Consider the following 27,112-nt stretch of genomic DNA (forward strand, 5'->3'; position numbering starts at 1 on the left):
TTGGACCACATGCATAGTTCTGTGTTCCGAAATAAAATTTGACCTTGATTTTGACCTAGTGACCTACTTTCACATTTCTCAAGCTACAGCCTTCAAATTTGGACCACTTGCATAGTTCTGTGTTCCGAAATAAAATTTGACCTTCATTTTGACCTAGTGACCTACTTTCACATTTCTGAAGCTACAGCCTTCAAATTTGGACCACAGGCATAATTTTATGTACCGAAACAAACTTTGACCTTTACATTGACCTAGTGACCTACTTTCACATTATTGAAGGTACAGGCCTCAAATTTGGACCACATGCATAGTTCTGTGTTCCAAAATAAAATTTGACCTTGATTTTGACCTAGTTACCTGCTTTCACATTTCTCAAGCTACAGCCTTCAAATTTGGACCACATGTATAGTTTTGTGTTCCGAAATAAAATTTGACCTTCATTTTGACCTAGCCCGCCCGCTTAGCTCAGTAGGTAAGAGCGTTGGTCTACGGATCTCAGGGTCGCGAGTTCGATCCTCGGGCGGGGCTTATGTTCTCCGTGACTATTTGATAAACGACATTGTGTCTGAAATCATTAGTCCTCCACCTCTGATTCATGTGGGGAAGTTGGCAGTTACTTGCGGAGAACAGGTTTGTACTGGTATAGAATCCAGGAATACTGGTTGGGTTAACTGCCCGCCGTTACATGACTGAAATACTGTTCAAAAACGGCGCTAAACCCAAAACAAACAAACAAAAATTCATTTTGACCTAATGACCTACTTTCACATTTTTCAAGCTACAGCCTTCAAATTTGGACCACATGCATAATTTTGTGTACCGAAACAAATTTTGACCTTTACATTGACCTAGTGACCTACTTTCACATTTTTGAATATACAGGCTTTGAATTTGGACCACATGTATAGATTTGTATTCTGAAGTGTAATTTGACCTTGATTTTGACCTAGTGACCTACTTTCACATTTCTAAAGCTACAGCCTTCAAATTTGGACCACTTGCATAGTTTTGTGTACCAAAATAAACTTTGACCTTAAGATTGACCTAGTGACCTACTTTCAAATTTATTAAACTACAGCCTTCAAACTTGATGCACATGCATAGCTTTGTGTACAAAGAACTTTGTCCTTGAAATTGATATAGTGACCTACTTTCACATTTCGCAAGCTACAGGTTTTGAATTTTGACCACATGCACAGTGTTTTGTACGGAAATGAAATTTGACCTTGAGCTAGTCAGTAAGTCTTAAAATTTGGAATTCTCAAAAATGGCACATTGGTGGGCGCCAAGATCACTCTGTGATCTCTTGTTTAAGATACAGTCTTGAAATTTACATACACAGTTTTGCACACAAATCGGTAAACTGAATTTCATTGACCATGAATGCGACCTACTGACTTTCTTAATATTTTATCATCATTTTGACATTTGAAACATGTAGCTCATATTACTGAGGTGAGTGATCCAGGGTCATCATAACCCTCTTGTTTATTTCATGAAGAAGGCACACTAGGTCCCCTTCCTTGTACTTGTTTGTTCATATTTTGACATTGTATAGCTCCTTGCTTCATTCAGCTGCCTTCTTCAGGTGTCTTCGTGCAACTGCATGAGCCTTCTGTACCTTCTCTTTTAGCTCATCAACGTATAGCCCATAGCTTGTTATGTTCTCTTTTCTTGCTCGTGATGAAATAATGCACGGAGGGGCACCTGGGGTCTTCCTTTACCATTAAAGCTGGAAAGTCTCCATATGACCTATCATGTGTTGGTGCGACCTTAAATAAAAAAAAATAAATAAATAAATAAAAAATTCTTGGACGGTGCTTTTAAAAACGAGTTCAGAAGGTAGCCTGATTTCATGTCCCATTACTAATAAATTTGGCGTCATCTTGGTTGTCTCATGAGGGGTTGCCCTGTATGCTCCCGCTACGCACCCCAGGTACAAATCCCACTCAGTATGATTGCTGATATATGCTTTGAGCATCTTGATGAGTGACTGGTTCCACCTTCCTACCTGACCATTGCATTTTGGGTTCCGTGCCCTTGTCCGGGTCTTCCTGACTTCGAGCATCTGGCACATTTCTTGAAATACCTTGCCCTCACAATTCCTTACTTGAATGGTTAGCGGACATCCCCACCTGGGCACGAAATCTGACACCATGTAATAGGCGGTCTATTCGGGTAATGCTACCACTTCCACATATTTAGAGAACAGGTCTGTCAACACCAAGGCATAGTGGTTCCCTCTCGAAGTGACTGGAAGCGGGCCGATATAATCCATGGCCAGGATGTCCCAAGATGCTCCAGTTTGGATGGTGCCAAGAGGACCTCGTGGGATCCGCATGGGTTTCTTGTCTGCCGCACACACATCACATCTTCTGATGTAGAGTGAAACATCTGCTTTCAGCTGGTACCAGTAGAATTGTTGAAGAAGCTTTTCTTTGGTCTTCTTGACTCCCATATGACCGGCCATTGGAGCATCATGCATCTGGTGGAGTACGTGCTTCTTCATCTTCTGTGGTACTACCAACTGACTGTGTTGTCCTGTGCCATCAAGATTCTTAAATATTTTCACCAGAATGCCTTCCACCACTTCCAAGGCATCCCAGAGCAAGAAGTAATGTCTCCCGGCAGGGCTCACTGCTGCTATATCTTTGTCCGGTTGCTTTGTGCCTTCTGTCTTCGCTTCCACAAGCACCTTGATATCAAGGTCTTCTTTCTGTGCCTCTCTAATTTCTTTCACTGTGTAGCCGGTCAAAATCCCACACAGACAATGTTGTGGCTTGCTTTTTATGCCCCCGAAGGGAGGCATATAGTTTTTGAACCGTCTGTCGGTCCGTCGGTCTGTCAGTCTGTCCGCAATTTTCGTGTCCGCAGGCTGTCTAGCGTCCCTAAAATTCCTACTTTTTCCTATTTTTTTTCAATTTGGCTAAAATTCCTATTTTTTTTTAAAAAATCAAAGGAAATTCCTAAAAAGGCCCTATTTTTTCACAAAGATTCCTAATTTTTTAACTTTTTTGCAATGATCAAAAAGAGAAAATGTTTTAAATGTTGTTTAAAAGTTCTTCTAATTCAGAAAAAAACAATTTAGCACAGTTCAAAACGGTGGAAAGCTAGGAGACGTCTTTTCTGTAAATAAAGCACTATTTGTGAGTTACTTTTATGTCAATTACATAAAGGTAAGCACATTACAATCATGGTCTTTAAAGTCCGTATTTTGATTTGAAAATTCCTAAATTTAGCCCTAAAATTTCCTTAAAATTGTACCAAATTCCTAATTTTAGCCCTATTTTTTTGTACAAATTGCCCTAAAATTAGCCCTAATTTTTTGTCGGGGTATGCTAGACAGCCTGTGTCCGGTCCATATCTTTGTCATCAATGGATGGATTTTCAAATAACTTGGCATGAATGTGAACCACAGTAAGACGACGTGTCGCGCGCAAGACCCAGGTCCGTAGCTCAAAGGTCAAGGTCACACTTAGACATTAAAGGATAGTGCATTGATGGGCGTGTCCGGTCCATATCTTTGTCATCCATGGATGGATTTTCAAATAACTTGGCATGAATGTGTACTACAGTAAGACGACGTGTCGCGCGTAAGACCCAGGTCCGTAGCTCAAAGGTCAAGGTCACACTTAGACTTTAAAGGATAGTGCATTGATGGGCGTGTCCGGTCCATATCTTTGTCATCCATGGATGGATTTTCAAATAACTTGGCATGAATGTGTACCACAGTAAGACGACGTGTCGCGCGCAAGACCCAGGTCCGTAGCTCAAAGGTCAAGGTCACACTTAGACGTTAAAGGATAGTGCATTGATGGGCATGTCCGGTCCATATCTTTGTCATCCATGGATGGATTTTCAAATAACTTGGCATGAATGTGTACCACAGTAAGACGACGTGTCATGCGTAAGACCCAGGTCCGTAGCTCAAAGGTCAAGGTCACACTTAGACGTTAAAGGTCATTTTTCATAATAGTGCATTGATGGGCGTGTCCGGTCCATATCTTTGTCATTCATGCATGGATTTTAAAATAACTACGCATGAATGTGTGACACAGTAAGACGACGTGTCGCGCGCAAGATCCAGCTCTGTAGGTCAAAGGTCCTAAACTCTAACATCGGCCATAACTATTCATTCAAAGTGCCATCGGGGGCATGTGTCATCCTATGGAGACAGCTCTTGTTTCTTCTGTTCCATCTCTTCCTGCTGCACCTGAATCACCCTCGACTTGCGCACTCCGCACAGCTCCATTTTCATCTAGATTGACTTTGTCAACATTTACTCCTGATTCAGGTTGTTGCAGTGTGATACCTGCCCATGGTCCGTCAAGTACCATGTTCTCTGCCCTCCTTTGGCACTTTTGGCATGGTCCACATTTAAGGGGCTCCTCGGTATCGTCGTCCGCACACTGACAATCTTTTGGAGTTTCGCACCTTGATAAAGCGTCGCAATGTCCTTGTTTGTTCCCTGGTCGGTACTCAGTTAAAAAATCGTACTGCGTCAAGATCTCCAGCCATCTGGCATTTTTTCCCCAAGGCTCCTTTAACTTGAAGAGGTACACTAGAGCTCGGTGGCCACTATGAACCCGGAACCTTCATCCTAATAAGTACTGCCGGTAGTATTCAACAAAATAGCGTATTGCAAGGAGTTCCTTCTCGGTAATACAATAATTTTTCTCTGCCTTATTCAGCGCTGGACTGGCATATCCAATAACTCGTTCACGCCCTTCTTGAATTTGGGACAACACTCCTCCTAATCCTACATCTGATGCATCCACATCTAAGATGAATTCACCTCCTTCGTTCTATGGGTACCAATCATGTCAGCACTTACTAATGCAGCTTTGATGTCCTGGAATGATTTTTTGCATTCGTCAGACCATTCAAATTTTTAGCTCACCTGTCACAAAGTGACAAGGTGAGCTTTTGTGATCGCGCGGCATCCGTGCGTCCGTGAACTTTTGCTTGTGACCACTCTAGAGGTCACATTTTTCATGGGATCTTTATGAAAGTTGATCGGAATGTTCATCTTGATGATATCTAGGTCAAGTTCGAAAATGGGTCATATGCGGTCCAAAACTAGGTCAGTAGGTCTAAAAAAAGAAAATCCTTGTGATCTCCCTAAAGGCCATATTTTTTAATGGATCTTCATAAAAATTAGTCAGAATGTTCACTTTGATGATATCTAGGTCAAATTCGAAACTGGGTCAACTAGGTCAGTAGGTCTAAAAATAGAAAAACCTTGTGACCACTCTAGAGTCCATACTTTTCAATGGATCTTCATGAAAATTGGTCAGAATGTTCATCTTGATGATATCTAGGTCAAGTTCAAAACTGGGTCACGTGCAGTCATAAACAGGTCAGAAGGTCTAAAAATAGAGAAACCTTGTGACCTCTCTAGAGGCCATACTTTTCAATGGATCTTCATAAAAATTGGTCAGAATGTTCACCTTGATGATATCCAGTTCAGATTCAAAACTGGGTCATGTGCCATCAAAAACTAAGTCATTAGGTCAAATAATAGAAAAACCTTGTGACCTCTCTAGAGGCGATATTTATCATGGGATCTGTATGAATGTTGGTCTGAATATTCATCTTGACGATATATAGGTCAAGTTCGAAACTGGGTCAACTGCGGTCAAAAACTAGGTCAGTAGGTTTAAAAATAGAAAAACCTTTTGACCTCCCTAGAGGCCATATTTTCCAATGGATCTTCATGAAAATTAGTCAGAATGTTCACCTTGATGATATATAGGTCAAATTCAAAACTGGGTCACATGCGGTCAAAAACTAGGTCAGTAGGTCTAAAAATACAGAAGCCTTGTGACCTCTCTAGAGTCCATACTTTTCAATGGATTTTCATGAAAATTGGTCAGAGTGTTCACTTGGATGATATCTAGTTCAAGTTCAAAACTGGGTCAATTGCCATCAAAAACTAGGTCAGTAGGTCAAATAATAGAAAAACCTTGTGACCTCTTGAGAGGCTATAATTTTCATGGGATCTGTATGAAAGTTGGTCTGAATATTCATCTTGATGATGTCTAGGTCATGTTCGAAACTGGGTCAACTGCAGTCAAAAACTAGGTCAGGAGGCCAAGTTTTCCACGAATTTCCTGTAATAGCTTCCAAGGGCTACGAATTGTTTCACTTGTGTCTTGGCCAGTTCACAACTTTGTCTATGTTCGAAGGGTTGGGTCTCACTCCATCTCTTGACACCACATGTCGAAGAAAGGTAACTTCCTTCTGCAACATCTCACATTTTTTAGGTTTAAGTTTGAGTCCAGCTTCACTGAGTCTCTGTAATACTTGATCTACTTCATTAATATGGTTGTCTATATCTTTTCTAAAGACTGTGACGTCATCAATGTAGATTAGGCACGTCTCCCACTGCAACCCATGCAATGCTATTTCCATCGTCCTCTGGAACGTACTTGCAGCGTTGTTTAGTCCGAAGTGCATTCTAATCATTTCAAATTGACTGTATTTGCACACAAAGGCACTTTTCTTGATATCTACCTCCTTCAGTGGAATCTGAAAATAGCCGCTGGTGAGGTCGAAGGTGCTGAAGAGGGTCTATCCTGCAACAGCATCCAGACAGTCTTGTACGCGAGGCATGGGAAAGCCGTCAGGTTTCACCAATTCATTCAACTTCCTGTAATCGACACATGGCCTAATAGAACCATTCTTCTTCTGCACGAGTACCAGAGGGGATGCTTTCCCTTATCAAGCCCTTTGCTTTCAGGTCCTCAATCGCATCCTTTTCCTCACTAGCGAAGGCTAAAGTCACCTTTTTTGGTCTCTGTTTTATTGGCGGCACGTCACCAGTGTCAATACTGTGTTCTGTGATGTTTGTGAGTCCTATGTCCCATTCGTTCCTCAAGAAGACATCCTGATGGCGCACCAGTAATTCTGCTATCTTAGCCCGTTCGGTTTCTGAAAGTCCCTTGCAAGCAGACTCATAAAGGTTCTGTAAATGTTCTGGAACTTTGTCCTGTGATAAGCCAACCCCTACACCTTGGTCATTTACTTCCTGTTTCTGTGTCAGGATCTGTATCCTCCTCACTGAGAAATTATTTCCATCTTCATTATCAGACTCGTGTACTCAATACCTTCACTTCTCCTCCAATTCTTTCTGCACAGCCCAGTACAGCATCTTGTCTTATAGTGATTGGAGTTGGGTATGAGTTTAACAACCTAACCGTATTGGTAGCACCTTTGTTGATGTCTACTAGTAATGTTGCTGCCATTAGTAGAAGCTAGTTTGAAATGAAATGATCTGTTGGTTCTATCAAGAAATGAGAGTCCTGTATCAAGTCATCAGTATCGTTACGTTATATGGTGACCTCAATTAAAGTTTCACTATAACCAGGTATATCTTGTGTGTCTGTTGCTGTAACCTTCCTAACATGGCCAGACATGCCTGTCTGTGTGCATGGGATCTCATGACCCTGGAGTTTTATAACTCCTTTGCTTAACATCATGTCTGCCAGTCCATTGTCATTCTGCAGTACATCTATCCCCAACAGACAATCATCCTCTATGTCCGCGATAACCATCTCTTGCTGCGAAATTAAAGAGCCCATTTTAAGTGAGAAGGTCCCTTTTCCTAACTCGTTCAGTGGAGCTCCTCCTGCCCCTTTTAGAAGGTTTGATACCTCCAACTCAGGTCTGTTTTCTTCCGAATCGGCGATATATGACCATTTTGTGTCGATTCCCCGTAAAACCCAACTCACTCACTCACTCGTCGAGTCGGTTGGAAAATCTCACCGACAGCACAGTTTTCGACGCTCCAGTATCTGATGTGAGCACCGCAGGTGTGCCTTGAATACTCCCCCTTATGTAAATGCCATCACATAATCCAGCCTTCCTTCTAAGGGCAGTCGGCCTCAAAGTATCTCTTACTTCTGGTCTTTGTTGGCCAATGTTTTGGACCTCCCTCTGGCCTGGAGGGTAGGTCCTTTCTAGTTTAAAGGACCGTTCTATGAAGCTGTATTGTTTAGTCGATGTCCGTAACCTCTGTCTCCTCTATCTCTGTCTATATCTCTTCTTTGTCCATCTAGACTATCCCTTCTCCCATAAGCTGGTCTTCGCTCTGGGCACTCCCTCGAGTAGTTTCCCTTCTGTTTACAGCTGAAACACGTGACAACCATTTTGCTGTTTCTTTTATTGTCTTGGCCTTTTACAGCTTCTATAATTTCATTTAGGCTTTCTTCGATATGTCCCACTCGTTTCTCTATGACATCTGATTCGCTTCTGTTGTTATCCCCCGCCGATGAAATCGGGAGTGGGGTATTGAAATGGTGTTGTCCGTCTGTCTGTCCGCAGCCATATCTAAGTAACTAGCTGGTAGAATTTCATGAAACTTGAAATAAACATGAACCAACATACTGTGATGATGCCTGTCAAGTTTTTTTTTTTGATTGGTCAATTTTCCTTAGAGTTATTGCCCTTGATTTAATGAAAAATGTCAGTCCGCAGCCATTTCTCAGTAACTATCATGTAGAATTTCATAAAACTTGAACTAAACATGCACCAACATACTGCGATGATGCCCGTCAAGTTTTTTTTTTAATTGGTTAATTTCCCTTTGAGTTATTGCCCTTGATTTAATAAAAAATCCACATCTGCAGCAATTTCTCAGTAACAAGCTGGTAGAATTCAATCATGAAACTTGAAATAAATATGAACCAACATACTTCGATGATGCCTGTCATTTTTTGTTTTAATTGGTCAATTTTCCTTAGAGTTATTGCCCTTTAATTGTTTAAAAATCTACAGATTTGTACATAACAAACCAACCAATTGGTAGAATTTCATTAAACGTTTTTCATTCTTTTCCATGAACATTTATTATAAACATGTGAAGTTGTGTACCCACACCTGGTCACCACCTTGCCTTGGTCACCGCCCCCCCCCCCCCCCCCCCCTCCCTCACCAAATAAAAGATTATTTTTCATTCCTTTTTATTTTTTTTTCAAACCTTCCATGAATATTTATCAACATGCAAAGTTGTACCATTCCCCCCCACCTCACTCCTCCACCCAGTCATGCCCACCACCCCAAGCATGCATCACCCCGCCCCGTTCCCCTCCCCCCCCCCCCCCCCCCCCCATTTGGTCTATTCAAATCACTCTGCGTCCGTGGTCCTTCCGTCCGTCCATCCTTCCATTAACAATTTCTCGTTATCGCATCTCCTCAGAAACTACCAATGGGATTTTGACCAAACTTTGTCAGAATGATGTATTGGTACCATAGTTGTGTCCCTCTGAAAATCAGACTGGTTCAACAATTTTTTAGTAAGTTATGGCCCTTTGTTTATTTCTATAATTTACATAGATTTATATAGGGAAAAACTTTGAAAATCTTCTTGTTCAAAACCACAGAGCCTAGGGCTTTGATATTTGGTATAAAGCATCATCTAGTGGTCCTCTACCAAGATTGTTCAAATTATCCCCCCTCGGGTCTAATATGGCCCCGCCCCGGGGTCACATGGTTTACATAGACTTATATAGGGAAAAACTTTGAAAATCTTCTTGTCCAAACCACAAAGCCTAGGGCTTTGATATTTGTAATGTAGCATCATCTAGTGGTTCTCTACCAAGTTTGTTAAAATTATCCCCCTAGGGTCAAATATGGCCCTGCCCTGGGGATCACATGGTTTACATAGACTTATATAGGGAAAACTTTGAAAATCTTCTTGTCCAAATCCACAGGTCCTAGGGCTTTGATATTTGGTATGTAGCATCATCTAGTGATCCTCTACCAAGATTGTTCAAAATGCCCCTGTAGCCTTAGAAATGAAAAAACTTTAAAAAATATTTTTGTCTGAAACCAGTGTCAAAACTAGGCCTTTGATATTTGGTATGTAACACTGCCTGGTGGTCCTCTACTAAGATTGTTCAAATTATTACACTGGGGTGAAAAGACGCCCTATCCCAAGTTTTACATAGACATATAGGGGGAAAAAACTTTGCCCTGGGGGTCACATGGTTCATATAGACTTATATAGGGAAAAGCTTTTAAAAACTTCTTGTCAATAACCTACAACATTCAAATTTGGACCACACATATGGTTTTGAGTAGCAAGATGAACCTTGACATGAGTTGACCTTGATTTTGACCTAGTGACCTACTTTTACATTTCTGTAGCTACAACCTTCAAATTCGGACCACATGCATAGTTTTGTATGCATAGTTTTGTTCACTGAAAAAAACTTTGACCTTGACATTGACTTAGTGACCTACTTTCACATTTTTGAAGGTACAGGCTTCAAATTTTGACCACATGCATAGTTTCGTGTTCCGAAATGAAATTTGACCTTGATTTTGACCCAGTGATCTACTTTCACATTTCTCAAGCTACAGCCTTCAAATTTGGACCACATGCATGGTTTTTTGTACCGAAACAAACTTTGACCTTTACATTGACCTAGTGACCTACTTTTACATTTTTGAAGGTACAGGCTTCAAATTTGGACCACATGCATAGTTTTGTATTCCGAAATAAAATTTGACCTTGATTTTGACCTAGTGACATACTTTCACATTTCTCAAGCTACAGCCTTCAAATTTGAACCACTTGCATAGTTTTGTTTACCGAAATGAACTTTGACCTTAAGATTGACCTAGTGACCTACTTTCACACTTCTGTAGCTACAGGCTTCAAATTTAGACCACATGCATAGGATTGTGTACCGAAACAAACTTTGACCTTGACATTGATCTAGTGACCTACTTTCACATTTTTGAAGGTACAGGCTTCAAATTTGGACCACGTGCATAGATTTGTGTTCTGAAGTGAAATTTGACCTTGATTTTGACCTAGTGACCTACTTTCACATTTCTCAAGCTACAGCCTTCAAATTTGGACCATTTGCATAGTTTTGTATACCGAATTAAACTTTGACCTTAAGATTGACCTAGTGACCTACTTTCAAATTTCTCAAACTACAGCCTTCAAACTTGATGCACATGCATAGTTTTGTCCTTGAAATTGATCTAGTGACCTACTTTCACATTTCTCAAGCTACATCTTTCAAATTTGGACCAGATGCACAGTGTTGTGTACGGAAATGAAATTTGACCTTGAGCTAGTCAGTAAATCTTGAAATTTGGAACACTCAAAAATGGCACATTGGTGGGCGCCAAGATCACTCTGTGATCTGTTGTTTTTTTTTTTCTCCATTTTTAATTTTCCATCAATATTTATAATCAACATACGTTTTGTACCCTCACCCAGTCAGCCAAGCTGCCCCCCCCACCCCACTCCTCCTCCACCAAAAAATAGCATTCATTTTCTTTTAAATAGATTTTGACTAATGAAATTATTTGCCTCTTATTAACATCCTTAACTTTTTGCTGGATATACTGTATTGCCATTCCCTCACCACAAACCCTTTCGGCGGAAGATACCAATTCATCGAATTTGCTTGTTAAGCTCTTGTGTCAGTTCCCCATAGTCACAATGTACGCTACTTTGTAGCTGTGTAAGGACATATTCAGCTGCTGACCCTTGAAGTCTAGGGAGAAGCTGGTCCAGATGTTTCTCTTCATCCCATTTATATCTGGCTGCTAGGGCTTCAAAAAGGCAGAACCATACCTTCCATTCCTCCTTCCCAGTGAATGCCAGTATGTTAATCTGATTTGACAGCACTACTGCCGGGTTAGCATCATAGTTGGGCTTCAAGTGGTCTTAACCGTAGCCTGTACTACTTTTATATTGGGCAGTTGGTCTCGCATCTTGGGTATGTCTCTGATCGTTCTTCTGTGAATGTCTTGTCGTCACGCACTCTTCTTGCCGTCCATACCTGTGGCTGTCGTGCTGCATTTTACCCCGGTCGCTAGTACAAACTCTTGGAGTTCTCATGTGGGGTGATCTGCTTCAGTCGTGCCACGGTCTGTAGTGTGCGCTATCTGTCAAAGATTCTCTGTGGTCTGTCCTAAGCATTGGTCTGTGCTGGTAATCTCTGATTATGTCCTCATTATCATCCTGTATATACCTATGATTATTTACATTCCCAGCTTCTGATCCTCTATGGGTGTATGGCAGGGTGCTGTTATGGTACCCCCATGTATGCTGGATTCTCTTTCTTGCAGAGCTTCATGATCATATTGTCTATCTTGGCTGTATTCCTGCATTGTTTTTCTGCCGCTAGCGTCCCGTCTGCAAGAATCAAGTCTACCACTTAACGTGTCGTTATAGTCGGTATTTCTCGATGACCGCATTTCCTGATAGGGTGACCTGTCCCTATTCTGTATATGTACTGTGTCTGTCCCTGACCTATACTCCATGGTAGTCTCCCTTTGGCAACTTTGTCTGTCTGTTACCCTTCCACCAGTGTCTTCACTATTCTTTTGTCTTTCAAAGTTGTCGTCTGACCTTTCACAATGGTTGTTGGTGCTTGTCCATGTTGGTGTCCTCTTATGTGGTGATCTATCCCTGTCATCTCTGTTTTCTGTGTCGGGCCTCTTCCTTGGGATGTTTTCTCTGTGTTTGTTCTGTTTGTCCCTTCTGTTCAATGTCTTGGTCGCATTAACTGCATCCCTGTTGAGCTGCCGATTGTCTCTTGACTGCCTAACCTGAAATGTTTCAAACACATTTGTCATATTTGCAACAATTTTTCCTGCTGTTCAGCTTGTTGTTGTAACATACAGCTGATTTTTGTAAGAGAGTCATCCTCTCTGCCAATACCAGAGCTCTGCGCGGCTAGATCTTGGGTGCTGGTTCCACACTCACCCTCGTTTTGGTTGTCCCCTTCTATGTCATGGTCACTGTCCTCTGCTTCAGAATGTCTGTCATCTGCCACACCACCTTGATCCTCTGTTCTGTGCTCATCTTCGCTATCGCTAAGATCTGTTGCTCTACCGTGTGACTCTTCACCGCCGTGTCTCACCTGGGCTGGTCCATTTTGTGAGTCATCATACTCTCTTTCTCCTTCATCTTCGGGCTCACTCTCTACGAGCAGTTGCTGTCGCACCTCCTCTATCTTCTGTCCTCTAGTTATGGGTCTCATGGCTCTAATGTTCAACTCTCCACTTTTAGTCCAAAATCTTCACCAAGGACCGCACCGCTGTCACCACAAAATATGTTACGAGCCAGAGTACACTAATGTCTTGGTAGCATTTTAAGTACACGGTATCTTACTACAACTGGAGCTCAGTGATGTAGAAGGGGCTACTTGGCAAGTCAACAGACAATGATAAATGATAAATATTGCGAACGTTTGTTAACTTGCCAGTGCCCAGCTGTAATGTCTTCATGGTCTACAGCATTCTCGGGATTAGGGTTTGACTTCCACAAATTAAGATAACCAAGTAAAACTTACCAATGAAAAAATAAATTAAATAAATAAACAAGATGTTCTAAAAATTTACAGCCTTTATTGTACCCCCCGACAACAAAGTTGTAAGGGGGGGGTATACTGGTTTCAGGTTGTCTGTCTGTCTGTCTGTCTGTCTGTCCGTCTGTCTGTCTGTCCATCTGTCCGTAGACGTAATCTTGTGCGCACCATCTCTCCTTATCCCCTTGACAGAATTTAATGAAACTTCACACAAGTGATCAGTACCAACAGTAGTTGTGCATGGGGCATGTTAGGTTCTTTTAGAAAAAAAAATTTGCAGAGTTATGGAACTTTGTTTTTTTGTTACTATACTATATACATAGACACAGTCTTGTGCGCACCATCTCTCCTCATCCCCTTGACACAATTTAATGAAACTTCACACAAGTGATCAGTAACAACAGTAGTTGTGCATGGGGCATGTTAGGTTCTTTTAGAAAAAAAATTTGCAGAGTTATGGGACTTTGTTTTTTTGTTACTATACTATATACATAGACACAATCTTGTGCGCACCATCTCTCCTCATCCCCTTGACAAAATTTAATGAAACTTCACACAAGTGATCAGTTACAACAGTAGTTGTGCATGGGGCATGTTAGATTATTTCAGAAAAAAAATTTGCAGAGTTATGGGACTTTGTTTTTTTTGTTACTATACTATATACATAGACACAATCTTGTGGGCACCATCTCTCCTCATCCCCTTGACACAATTTAATGAAACTTCACACAAGTGATCAGTAACAACAGTAGTTGTGCATGGGGCATGTTAGGTTCTTTCAGGGACAAAAATTGCAGAGTTATGGGACTTTGTTTCTTGTTAACATACTATGTACATACAGTCTGCATATGCAATCTTATGCGTGCCTAATCTACCATCCCTTGCACACAATTTAATGAAACTTCACACAAGTGATCAGTACCAACCCTAGTTGTGCATGGTGCATGTTACATTCTTTTAGATAAATATTCTGCATAGTTATGGGACTTTGTTTTTTGTTACTATACTGTATACATACAGTCTATATACATACAGTCCACATAATTATGCAATCTTGTGTGCGTCAAATTGCAATGTACTGTGTCAGTGCATGCGGGGGGTACATTCATCACCTTTAGTGATAGCTCTAATTTTTAATAGCCCTAACAATAACAGCTTGAAAACATGAAACAAAAATAAACAGCGATAAAACAAAAAACTGTGAGATCTGTTTGACTAAAACCCCAAAGTGATAAATTTCTAATAAAACACACGAAAGGGGCTGCCTATGACCGACCTGAAAAATTACAGTTGCCGAAAATAAAGCTACTTATATAAAGATATAACACTTAAGAAATGCCAAGAAAAATTATTATGTATGATCTATTTACTCTAAATACTTGATATGGTAGCAAAAATTTAAGTACGTAAAATTCTTAAATAAACGCTGCTAAAATCTATCAAAAGCAGCACAAACGTATTAAATAAAATATCTGTACCTTTACTGAAGGCTTCTTGAACTTATAAGTAATTTAATGATTAAATTAAATATGAAAATTATTTGGAACAGAATAACATCTGGTAACTTTTTGTAAACAAGGTTGAAGTGCCGAATAACGGCCGGTCAAGGCCTTTTATATGCCAACAATTCCAACAAATCCCACATTACTCAGATGCTAGTTGGAAGGGGCGCCTAAAGGAGACCCTTCACTGTTGGAAACTTCTCACCGGGTCGTATCAACAATACAACAAAGTATTACATTACAAGATGGCACACGGACATTATAATAAAAAAAACTACATGTCATTCCTATAAAAAAAATCTAAAAGTAACGACGACAAAAGCCTAAATAACAATTTACTACAATTCAGATTTTAGCGCCAAACAAACTTAATATGAAAATAGTGCCTCGCACACTTGCTTAAAGAGCGTGACTTCTTACGAAATAAAACGAGAACTGGAACAAGATGTCCGCTAGAAAAAACAAGGAAGTGAAGTTTAAGACTGATATAATTGACAAAAATTTACTATTAAGCAATGCCAAAATGATTTTAAGTTAACAGAGACGTCAGAGCTAATGAAACATTTGAAATGCAATATGATTTGTATAAATAGCAATGCATGAAAAACGTACAGCAGTGGAAATACATACGGCACTATGCAAAAAGATGGGTGGGGTACCCGCTTACTGCAGTATTTTTAGTTCTAACATGTATTGCCCTTAGTTCAGCATTTTTGTTGATCAGTTTATCTGATGAGATTGCTAGGGCTAACATATTTGTGTCTTTCCCCCCTCCCCGACACTGGGGGAGACATATTGTTTTGTCCATCTGTCCGTCCTTCCGTTCGTCCATCACACTTCATTTGCGATCAATAACTGGAGAACCATTTGACTTAGAACCCTCAAACTTCATAGGTTGGCAGGGCTTATGTCGTAGACAACCTATATTGTTTTTGGGGTCACTCCAACAAAGGACAAGGTCACAGATGCCTGAACATGGAAAACCATTTCCGATCAATAACTGGAGAACCACTTGACCCGGAATGGGATGATTAGTCATGCAGAGTAGTTGACCCCTATTGATTTTGGGGTCACTCTGTTAAATGTCATGGTCACAGGGTCCCAAAAATGGAAAACTTGAGAACCACTTGACCCAGAATGTTAAAACTTAGGATGATTGGACATGCAGAGTATATGACCCCTATTGATTTTGGGGTCACTATTAAAGGTAAAGGTCACAGGGGCCTGAACATGGAAAACCGTTTCCGGTGAGTAACTCGAAAACCACTTGACCCAGAATGTTGAAACTTCATACGATGATTGGACATGCAGAGTAGATGACCCCTATTGATTTTAGGATCACTCTATTAAAGGTCAAGGTCACAGGGGTCTGAACAAGAAAAAAAACATTTCTGGTCAGTAACTTGAGAACCACTTGACCCAGAATGTTGCAACTTCATAGGATTATTGGACATACAGAGTAGATGACCCCTATTGTTTTTTGGATCATTCTATTAAAGGTCAAGGTTGCAATGGACAGAACATGGAAATCAATCGGACAATAACTTGAGAACCATTTGACCTAGAACTTTCAAACTTCAAAGGGTGATAGGACTTAAAGTGTAGATACACTTTATCGTTTTTGGGGTCACTTGAGCTAAGGTCAAGGTTACATTGGCCTGAACATAGAAAACTCTTTCCAATCAATAACTTAAAGGTGCAAAATAAAGACAAATGAATAGATATAAATCTTAAAAAAACACTACACATTTTGTAAAATAGTACTAAACATTATGATAGCCGTGCAATATTCCCTTGAAATCAACACAAGAACAGAGAAACAAATGATTGTTTCTTTATTTTCTTAGACTGACATGGGGGGTCATTTTGTCCTACTTTCATGTTTATCGTTTTTCCGTAATCGGTCGGAAATTCTTCGGGATCACGTGATTTTAAAATTGTTTCAAACGAATATCCATTTAAAGACGCGCGACAAAATAACTGTATTTCCATGATGGTAATTATACACAACTTGCACACGAAAAATATGAAATGTACAAAATTTATGTTTGAAATTGACAGTGACATTTATTAGGCCAAGACAATGTGTTTAATGTCTAAACTCTTATTAAATTAATATAGCCATATGTACATAAATCAGTGTATTTAGGTAAATTTCAATCACATTTTGTTTCGGCAGTGTAAGACAGTTATTCATTTATATTCTTAAAACTATACTGAAAAGAGATTACCTGAAAAAGTTTGCAGACGTTGTAAAAACACTTTATTCGGGAAGGGCCTGAATTGTCCTCCCGCAAACTTGTAGTATAGCTGTTTATTACCTGTATTATAAGAATGATTTTCATGAAGGTTTTGTGAGTTACAAAATTGTTGAATTCCATGTGCTAAGTTTGTAAAAATCACGTTGTCGTTTGGGCATATAATATATTTTGCATCTATTTATAAATTATAGCCTCGTTTCGGAGGATTCTTCCCAAAAAATCCGAAGATGCTCAACGGGTTTGTAAGCAGTCGGAAAACATACTTTCGGTTTGACACAGGCAACATTTTTTGTTTATTTGTTAGTTATTCTTGAACATATTCGTGACTATTTGGTCAGATCCGATGCAGTGGGCCATATTTATAGTAAATTGGAAGTCTCAGCTACAAACTCTGGTTTTCATATAATACTCGTTTGGGTTTTAGTAATGGACCTTTAAGAACCACTTGACCCAGAATGTTGAAACTAGGATGATTGGACATGCAGAGTAGATGACCCCTACTGATTTTGGTGTCATTCGATCAAAGGTCAAGGTCACAGGGGCCTGAACATGGAAAACTGTTTCCAATTCATAACTTGAGAACCACTTTAAGGCCCAGAATGTTGAAACTTAGTGGGATGATTGGTAGGGGTGTCACGATACGCCTGAAGCATACCACGATATATTGCATTACATTATAGTCATGTTGCAATACATACCACAATATATTGCTTCTTGAACTAAAGCTGTGACCTAAAATTCTTTTACTACTATAAAACCTTTATACACCGCCATACTCTTTATATAAGTTGTAGAAAGTAAACATAAGCTATAACAAATATCACTCTCAAGGTTTTGAATAGAAATATAACTTATAAGTGTTTCATGACAAGAACTAGGATTTAGAAAAAAAAATTAACATAAGGAAATTCCTTATGGAATGTATATGTGTGCAAGTCAGTTACATTCTGAAAGTTATTGCATGTACTATACTGGACTGTTTCAACATGTTTAGTTCATGATTGTTTTCTACAACTTATTTTTAGAGTATGGACATGTGTCCTACTATTGGTTTCACTCTCGGAATCTACCGGCGGTTATGCATTTTAAAGTTAAATGCCCCACCTCTGTATTTTACGGTACCACTGCACAACCAACAGATAAGAACACCATTGACTATTTTCTTTGTCTGCTGGTTGAATTTCAACCCGAAATGAGACCTTAGATTTCTCTCTTTGCCTTTTAGTTTGCAATAATTCTAAGCCCAGACTAAGGCCTTTTAGTTCGCGTCATTTCTAAGCCCAGACTAAGGGCAGCACCTCTGTCTGCCATGTTGTTTATATTTAATCATTGTCATAGAAAGATTGGATTCATGTGGTAATCAACTGCTGTAAGCACCTGCATGACCCTGAACACTTATCTATTCAATTAAGTTTTTGGAATTTATATTTCAATCGAGCAGACCATGAAAAAAATGGCAATTCATGAAACACAACTGACAAAGAAAAAATGCGAGGAAATACCGTAGAAAACCGGTACGTTGGGTGCATATCGCGGTGCAATACAGTTTTGGAAACATATTGCAATATATTGGTATACCGGTTTATCGTGACACCCCTAATGATTGGACATGGGAAGTAGATGATCCCTATTGCAGTCAACCATCAGTGTCTCTTTGACTTTCGTCCAGCCCCCTATTGACTTCTTTCCTATATGACTAGGCATTGGGGGAGACATGCGCTTTTCTACAAAAGCATTTTCTAGTTTCATTTTTGTATACAGAAACTAAGGGCATTAAACTAACTGGTTAGCTTTTTCTCCCTTTTCTGTGTTCAAAAAGGTAAAGGGGAAAACAAACTAGGGGATTGGAAGGAAATAACCAGGGGCAGAAAAAAAAAACTGGCTAGTTTTTTAGCGCATCAAGTGCACAGGGTGAGCTGTCAAGTGTCCGACCACACTTTCCTTTAAACAACATCTCCTCCTAAACTACCTGGCCAATTTTGATGAAACTTCACAGGGATGTTCCTTGGATGGTCTTCTTTAAAAAAAATTTCAAAGAATTGAATTCCATATAGAACTCTTTTTGCCATAGCAACCGTCAAAGGAAAAACTTTAAATATCTTCTTGTCCAAAACCACAGGTCATAGGGCTTTTATATTTAGTATGTAGCATCATCTAGTGGTCCACTACCAAGATTGTTCAAATTATCCCCCTAGGGTCAAATATGGCCCTGCCCTGGGGATCACATGGCTTACATAGACTTATATAGGGAAAACTTTGAAAATCTTCTTGTCCAAAACCACAGGTCATAGGGCTTTTATATTTAGTATGTAGCATCATCTAGTGGTCCTCTACCAAGATGTTCAAATTATCCCCCTAGGGTCAAATATGGCCCTGCCCTTGGGATCACATGGTTTACATAGACTTATATAGGGAAAACTTTGAAAATCTTCTTGTCCAAATCCACAGGTCCTAGGGCTTTGATATTTGGTATGTAGCATCATCTAGTGATCTTCTACCAAGATTGTTCAAAATGCCCCTGTAGCCTTAGAAATGAAAAAAATCTTTTTGTCTGAAACCAGTGTCAAAACTAGGCCTTTGATATTTGGTATGTAACATTGCCTGGTGGTCCTCTACTAAGATTGTTCAAATTATTACACTGGGGTGAAAAGAGGCCCAATCCCAAGTTTTACATAGACTTATAGGGGGAAAAAACTTTAGAAATCTTCTTGTCTGAAAGTTCAAGGCCTAGGTCTTTGATATTTTGTATGTAGCATTGCCTAGTGGTTCTCTAACAAGATTATTCAAATTATGCCCCTGGTGTGAAAAAAGGCCCTGTTCCGGAGTCACTTGTTATAGGAGTTATATAGGAAAAATACTTAAAGAATTATCTGATCATATTTCCTAGACTGTTTAATTATAATAACCTGATGACCCAAAGTAATTAGCAGTCACTTGACTTTGACCTTGACCTACTGACCTACTTTTTTTGTTTTTTAAGATACAGCCTTGAAATTTGGATGACATGTACAGTTTTGCACACCAATCTTAAAACTGACTTTCATATCCATGAATGTGACCTACTGAGCTACTTTCTTAATATTTTAGCATCAGTTTGACATTTGAAACATGTAGCTCGTATTACTCAGGTGAACAATCCAGGGTCATCATGACCCTCTTGTTTCTCATTTTTTTGTGCACAGAAAGGTAAGAGGGAAAAACTGTGGTGAAAAAATAATCAGGGAGTAGAAAAAAAAGCAACTGGTTGGATTGTTCTCCCTTTTTGTGTACTAAAATGAAGGGGGGGGGGGGGGAAATAACCAGTGGGGGGAAAAACTGGACTGTAACACCAGGCACATTTAAGTTATTGTTTCTTTTGCTTCTCAGTGAGCAAATGAGGTACCCACCTAGTGCAGACATTTCTCGGTTCCAAATGCTCTTTAGCTAGACTTTCAAAGAAAAAGTAGAGCTATTGCACTTGCCCGGGCGTCACCATCGCTGTTCGTTAAAGTTTTTGTTAAAGTCAATTTTGAATTTTGACAGAGTTGTGCCTCTTTTTAACTTAGAATATTTTTGTTAAAGTTTTTGATAAAGTCAGATATCTCTGTTTCTATCAAAGCTTTTGACTTGAAACTTAAAATTGTATTTACTATCAAAGTCTATACCAGGAGAAACAATCCCAATAACTCAGGTTTAAATTTTGACTGAGTTATGCCTCTTTTTAACTTAGAATTTTTGGTGAAAGTTTTATAAAGTTTTTACTTTGATTCAGAGTCAAGCACTGAGAAAAGTCGAGCATGCTGTCTTACGGACATCTCTTGTTCAGAATTGTTTGCACACTACCTTCTGATATGAGTAGTATAAGAAATACCGCTTTTGGGACACTTTTTTCAATTTTAATTAGCCGCCCTCTTTTTAGAAATCCAAAGCTGGCCAATTAAAAAAACCAGATTTTAACAAATTATTGTTAAAGCATTTAGTAAAATATGATTAAACGTTTATAAATTATTTTTATTGATAAAATGTACAAAGCCTCTGGTCTTTGATCTTATTTTGAATTAATAACTACATTATTAGTCTTTAAATAATTTTAAATACATTTGATATAGATGAGTTTACAAAATAAAATATATTGTTTGAAAGAAAGAAGATTTACTGATAATATAAATCCTCATTATGTTACAACAAAAAACGGGAGAAAAATGATAAGGGCTACTTGTTCATCTTGTGGAAAAATGAAATCAAAGTTTGTTAAAAGTACAGGGGGTAATTTAGATATTCACAAAGCAATGTACTTTATTACCTAAGAAAGGTTTAACACTTCCAGGATATAATTATTGTGGAACAGGAAATCCTTTAGATAATGGACTCCTGTCAACGAACTGGATGCAGTATGTATGGACCATGATTTTGCTATGACTCAGAACTAAGTAAAAGTGAATGTGACAAAAAAAATGCTTTCCAACTTAAATAAAACTAAATCAAAACATTTGGAGAAAAGATTGCAAAACATTAGTTGTAAAACACAGCTATCAAAACGAAATACAAACTTGGGTTGGGACAAAAATCAAAAAACGGGAAAGGGGTAGAGTATACCCCGAAATAAATTGGAGCGATGAATTAGCAGAAGAATTACACAAACCAATTAAAAGAAAATTTAGGAAACGAAGAGTGATAGTTAATGATATTGATGATACTTGGTCAGCTGATTTAGTTGACATGCAAGCTTTTTCAAATATAATAAAGGAGTAAAATACTTGTTAACCGTTATTGATATATTTAGTAAATATGCTTGGGTTATTCCATTAAAGAATAAAACTGGAGAATCTGTTACTGAAGCATTTGAAAAAATAATTTCTGAAGGACGATTACCAGTAAATTTATGGGTAGATGAAGGAAAAGAATTTTATAATAAAAAGTTTGAATCATTTTTGAATAAAAATAAAATTAATATGTACCATACATTAATGAAGGAAAGGCGTGTAATAGAAAGATTTAATAGAAGTTTAAAAAGAATAATGTGAATATTTTACAGCAAATATACTTATACTTATTTAAATAATTTGCAGGATATGGTTGATAGATATAACAAAACAAAACATTCTAGTATAAAAATGACACCAACCGAAGCTAGTAAAAACTTAAATAAAGGTACTGTTTACTTTAATTTATATGGTGATTTAAAGATACCAAAGAGTAAAGCAAATTTAAAATTGGTGATCGAGTTCGTTTAAGCAACTTAAAAGACATTTTGAAAAAGGATATACACCAAATTGGACAGAGGAAATATTTATAATTTATAAAATAATAATACAAATATCCCAGAACATACTCTATTAAAGATTTAAATAATGAAATAGTTCAAGGTTCATTTTACGGACAAGAACTTTTACCTACTACACAAGAAGTTTTTAGAATTGAAAAAGTTATTAGACGAGACTGTAAGAAAAAACAAGCTTTATTTAAAATGGAAGGGTTATAGCGAAAAATTTAATGTTGGGTACCATTTAGCGATCTTGAACAAATTTAATTTGAAATAAAAAGTTTAATTATATAATGAGCAATAAAAATCTAATTTCTAATAATAATGGAATAGAAACAATAGATCAATTAATTATTCACTTAACTTAAACTAGCTGCTGCTTACAGAAAAAGTTATAAATTTTGTGGGAGAGTAAGTACTGGGTTATATATTACAGCAGGTGTTTTTGGTTGTTCAGCTGCATTAGTACTTGTTCCAGCTATTCCTATATTTGTAGCAGTTGCTGGTGCTGTTCCATCAGTAATTACCATATTTACTAACAGACTAAAACTTGACGACAAGAAATTTATTTTAAAATCACATCATCGTAAAATAAAACAACTTATAACAAAAGCACGGATTGCAGCTATAGCTGTTCATGACCCTAATGATCCTGGAAAAGTAAATAAAGAAGATCCAAATAAAGTTATTCAGGATATTTTTACAATACTATTAGAAATGCAGAAAGAAAAAAATTATTCAACACCTCTTGAAATGCATATGAAGGAATTTAAACTTAACGGATATAAAGTAAAAAAGAAGAAGAGTTGTATAACTTTAATTAAAGATTTTTTCTATAAGTATTTTATATAATGAGAAAAATGTATCAGTTGAAGGTAATATTGCATCAGGAAAAAGTACGTTTTTAGATATTATTAAAGAATATAATCCTATTTTAATATAATTCCAGAACCAATTCACGAATGGCAAAATGTTATGGATCCAAGCGGAAATTCATATAACCTTTTTGAACTTGCTGCTCAAGAACCTTCCAAATATTTATTTCCTTTTCAGCTAACAACTTTAAATAGTCATATAAAAATGTTATCTTCTGCTAAACAGTTTGATGGTGTTTCTGTCCTTGAACGTTGTTATTTAACTAACAGTAACGTTTTTACAAACAACATCACGACAATGGTGTTATAAATGACCCCGAGTGGGCAGTATACAATCTTTTCTTAACTGATCATATTATAAACCATATGGAAAAAACCCAATTGATGGATTTGTTTATGTTAAAAACCGACCCAGAAATATGTTTTAAAAGACTTCAAAAAGAAACAGAACGGAAGAAAACAAAGTTGGTTTAGATTATTAGAAAAAACTACACAAATTACACGAAGAATGGTTAAACAGAATGTTTCAAGAAGGTATTAAAATTTTAACAGTTGATAACAATTTAGAAAAAATGACTTTTAAAATCTTATTCAAAAGATATAGATATATAAACAAATTTCTCAATCAATATAATTTCATTAGATGCGTTTTTAGAGATTTTTTTCTATAAGTATATTATATAGATGGTTAATAGAAAGGTAGATAGAATGATTATACCAAAATTATCTAGCACTTTAGGAGAAATAATGAATCCAGACAAAAATTCATAAAAAAAGTTCTTAAAAGAAGAAATGTTATTAAATCAAAACTTAATCAAATGTTAGCGATGAATATTAAAAATCATGTCATTGATAAATTACAAAATGTTATAGATCCTTATCTTCGTAAAAGAACTTTATTTGAATGGGACTGTGGTTGTCTATTAACTGAAGAAGAAAATGCTGAATGATTATGTGATTGTCCCAGACCAAATAATATTCGAAACAATCCTAAAAAAGTTATTGCAACCGATTGTGACACTAATGAAGAAAAAACATATAAAAGCACTTATGCAGCATCAAAGACCTTAATATTAATTCAGGGTTAATAAACAATGTGCTGCAAAGAAAAAACCAAGTTAAAAGTGGAATATCAAAAACCAGCGGAAAAAGATATAAATTTAAATATTTTAATTCATCTTAAGATAATTTAAAACTTTATTTATTTTATTATTTTTTTAATTATTTTTTTTAATTATTTTTTTAATCCTTTTTTCCTTAGTGATTTTTTTTTTCTAAATATAATATATAGATGGAAATCGAGAGATCTACAAAACAATATTATAAGAAATTTGAAATTAAAATTACATATAGACAAGATCCAAAAAATCAATTATATTTAACTATAAACGACTCTTATGAAATACTTAAATCTGAACTTAAAACTTTAAAAGGTATAAAATTAAACGTTGTTTTAAAAATAACTTTTGCAAAAATGGATAAAACTGATACAATATATAAATCAGCTTATTTTCAATCAAAGGCTTTAGAAATTATTAACACAAATGAAATAAAAAAAACTTTACATCAAGCTTTTGATGAAATAATAAATAGAATTGGTAATTGGATTTCTGAAGGAAGTGCTGGAGAATAGAGTCAGTTGATGCTCATTATATAATATAGATATAAGTATAGTCCGTTGGCTGCTTCAAGTTATTTAGAATTACCAAAACCATTACAACATCCAATGAAAGGATTAATAAATATAAAGAATGATGATAATGAATGTTTTAGATGGTGTCATTTAGCTTACAAATTTCCTGTAACAAAGCATTCTGAAAGAGTTTCAAATTATAAAAAACATATAAAACGATCTTGATTTAACTGGAATTAAATTTCCTGTTACATTAAATCAAATACCTAAAATAGAAGTTTTAAATGAAATATCATTTAATATATTTGGTTATGAAGAAAATAGTATTTATCCATTGTACATATCAAAATATCAATACGAAGAACACTGTGACATGTTGCTAATTACTAATGATAAAATAAACGGCGACTGTAAATCACCAGAGACCCCAGTCCAACATTATGTTTGGATAAAAGACTTTAATAGATTAATGTTTAATAAAACCAAAGATCAACATAAAAAACATTTTTGTAAATCATGTTTACAGAATTTTTCACAAGAAAGAATATTAAATGAACATATTCCAAATTGTTTAGCTATTAATGGTATCCAAGGTGTAAAAATGCCAAAAGAGGGAAGTAAAGTACAATTTTAAAATTATCATAAAGGTTTAGCAGTACCTTTTGTAATTTATGCTGATTTTGAATCAATAACTAAAAAAGTTTTAACTGCTTTACATCAACTGATCTTCATTTACTGAACCATATCAAAATCATATAGATTGTGGTTACGGCTATAAAGTTGTTTGTTGTTATGACGATAAATATACTAAACCAACCCAGATTTATAGAGGTCCTAATGCAGTTTGTAAGTTTATTGAAAAAATGTTTGAGGAAGTGGAATATTGTAAAAAAATATTTAAAGAACATTTCTACAAAGAACTAAGAATGTCTAAAAATGATTCAACCGAATTTAAAAAACAAAAGTTTTGTCATATCTGTGAAAAGAATATATAGAAGATTCAATCAAAGTACGTGATCACTGTCATATAACAGGAAAATTTAGAGGAAGTGCTCACTCAGAATGTAATATTAATTTTAGACTAACACACAAAATTCCTGTTATTTTTCATAATTTAAGAGATTATGACGGTCATTTTATTATGCAACAAATAGGAAAATTTAAAAAAGAAATTAATGTTATTCCTAACAATATGGAAAGATATATGGCATTTATGATTTCTGACTTGGTCTTTATTGATTCATTCCAGTTTATGTCTCAATCATTGGATAACCTAGTAAAAAATATTCCAGAATTTAAATACACATCAACTGAATTTAATTGTGAAAATGTTGAATTATTAAAAACAAAAGGTGTTTATCCATATGATTACATGGATTCATTTAAAAAATTCAAAGAAACAAAATTACCTCCTAAAGAAGATTTTTATTCAATTTTAAATGAAACACACATATCTGACAACGAATATGAGCATGCTAAAAATATCTGGAAAAAATTTAAAATAAAAACAATGGGAGAATATCATGATCTATATTTAAAAACTGACGTATTACTTTTAGCTGATGTATTCGAAAATTTTAGAAAACTATGTTTGGAGTACTACAAATTAGATCCTTGTCATTATTTTAGTAGTCCTGGGTTAGCTTGGGATGCAATGTTAAAAATGACTGGAATTAAGTTAGATTTAATAACTGATATTGATATGTATCTTTTTATTGAAAAGGGACTGAGAGGAGGAATAAGTTATATTTCAAACAGATACAGTAAAGCAAACAATAAATATATGAAAGATTATAATTCAAAAGAAGAAAGCAAATACATTATGTACCTTGACGCCAATAACCTTTACGGTTGGGCTATGTGTCAACCTTTACCCTCTGGAAACTTTAAATTTATATCCGAAAAACAATATAATAAATTAATTGCAAAAGGTAAAACTAACTTTATAGTTGAGTGTGATCTTGAATATCCAAAAGAATTACATAAAACCCATAATGATTATCCTTTAGCTCCTGAAAAAATTAAAATACCAGATCAATGGCTTTCTGATTATAGTAAAAATATTAAAACAGAATTTGAAATAGGAAAAAGTAATGTAAAGAAGTTAGTTCCAACTTTAATGAAAAACAAAATATGTAGTTCATTATAAAAATCTTGAACTATATACACAATTAGGGTTAAAAGTAACAAAAATACATAAAATATTAACTTTTGACGAAAAGTCCTTGGTTAAAAAGTATATTGATTTTAATACTCAAA

General features: G+C 36.6%; 1 protein-coding gene across 9 annotated transcripts in view; it reads left to right on the top strand.

Annotated features, from left to right (window-relative positions):
- The window catches only part of LOC123529310 (ELKS/Rab6-interacting/CAST family member 1-like), a 423,378-nt gene that overhangs the window by 155,377 nt on the left and 240,889 nt on the right, over positions 1–27,112 (top strand). The window lies entirely within an intron of this gene.

This window comes from Mercenaria mercenaria, chromosome 13 (genome assembly GCF_021730395.1).
Source record: "Mercenaria mercenaria strain notata chromosome 13, MADL_Memer_1, whole genome shotgun sequence".
In the NCBI taxonomy this organism is placed as follows: domain Eukaryota; kingdom Metazoa; phylum Mollusca; class Bivalvia; order Venerida; family Veneridae; genus Mercenaria; species Mercenaria mercenaria.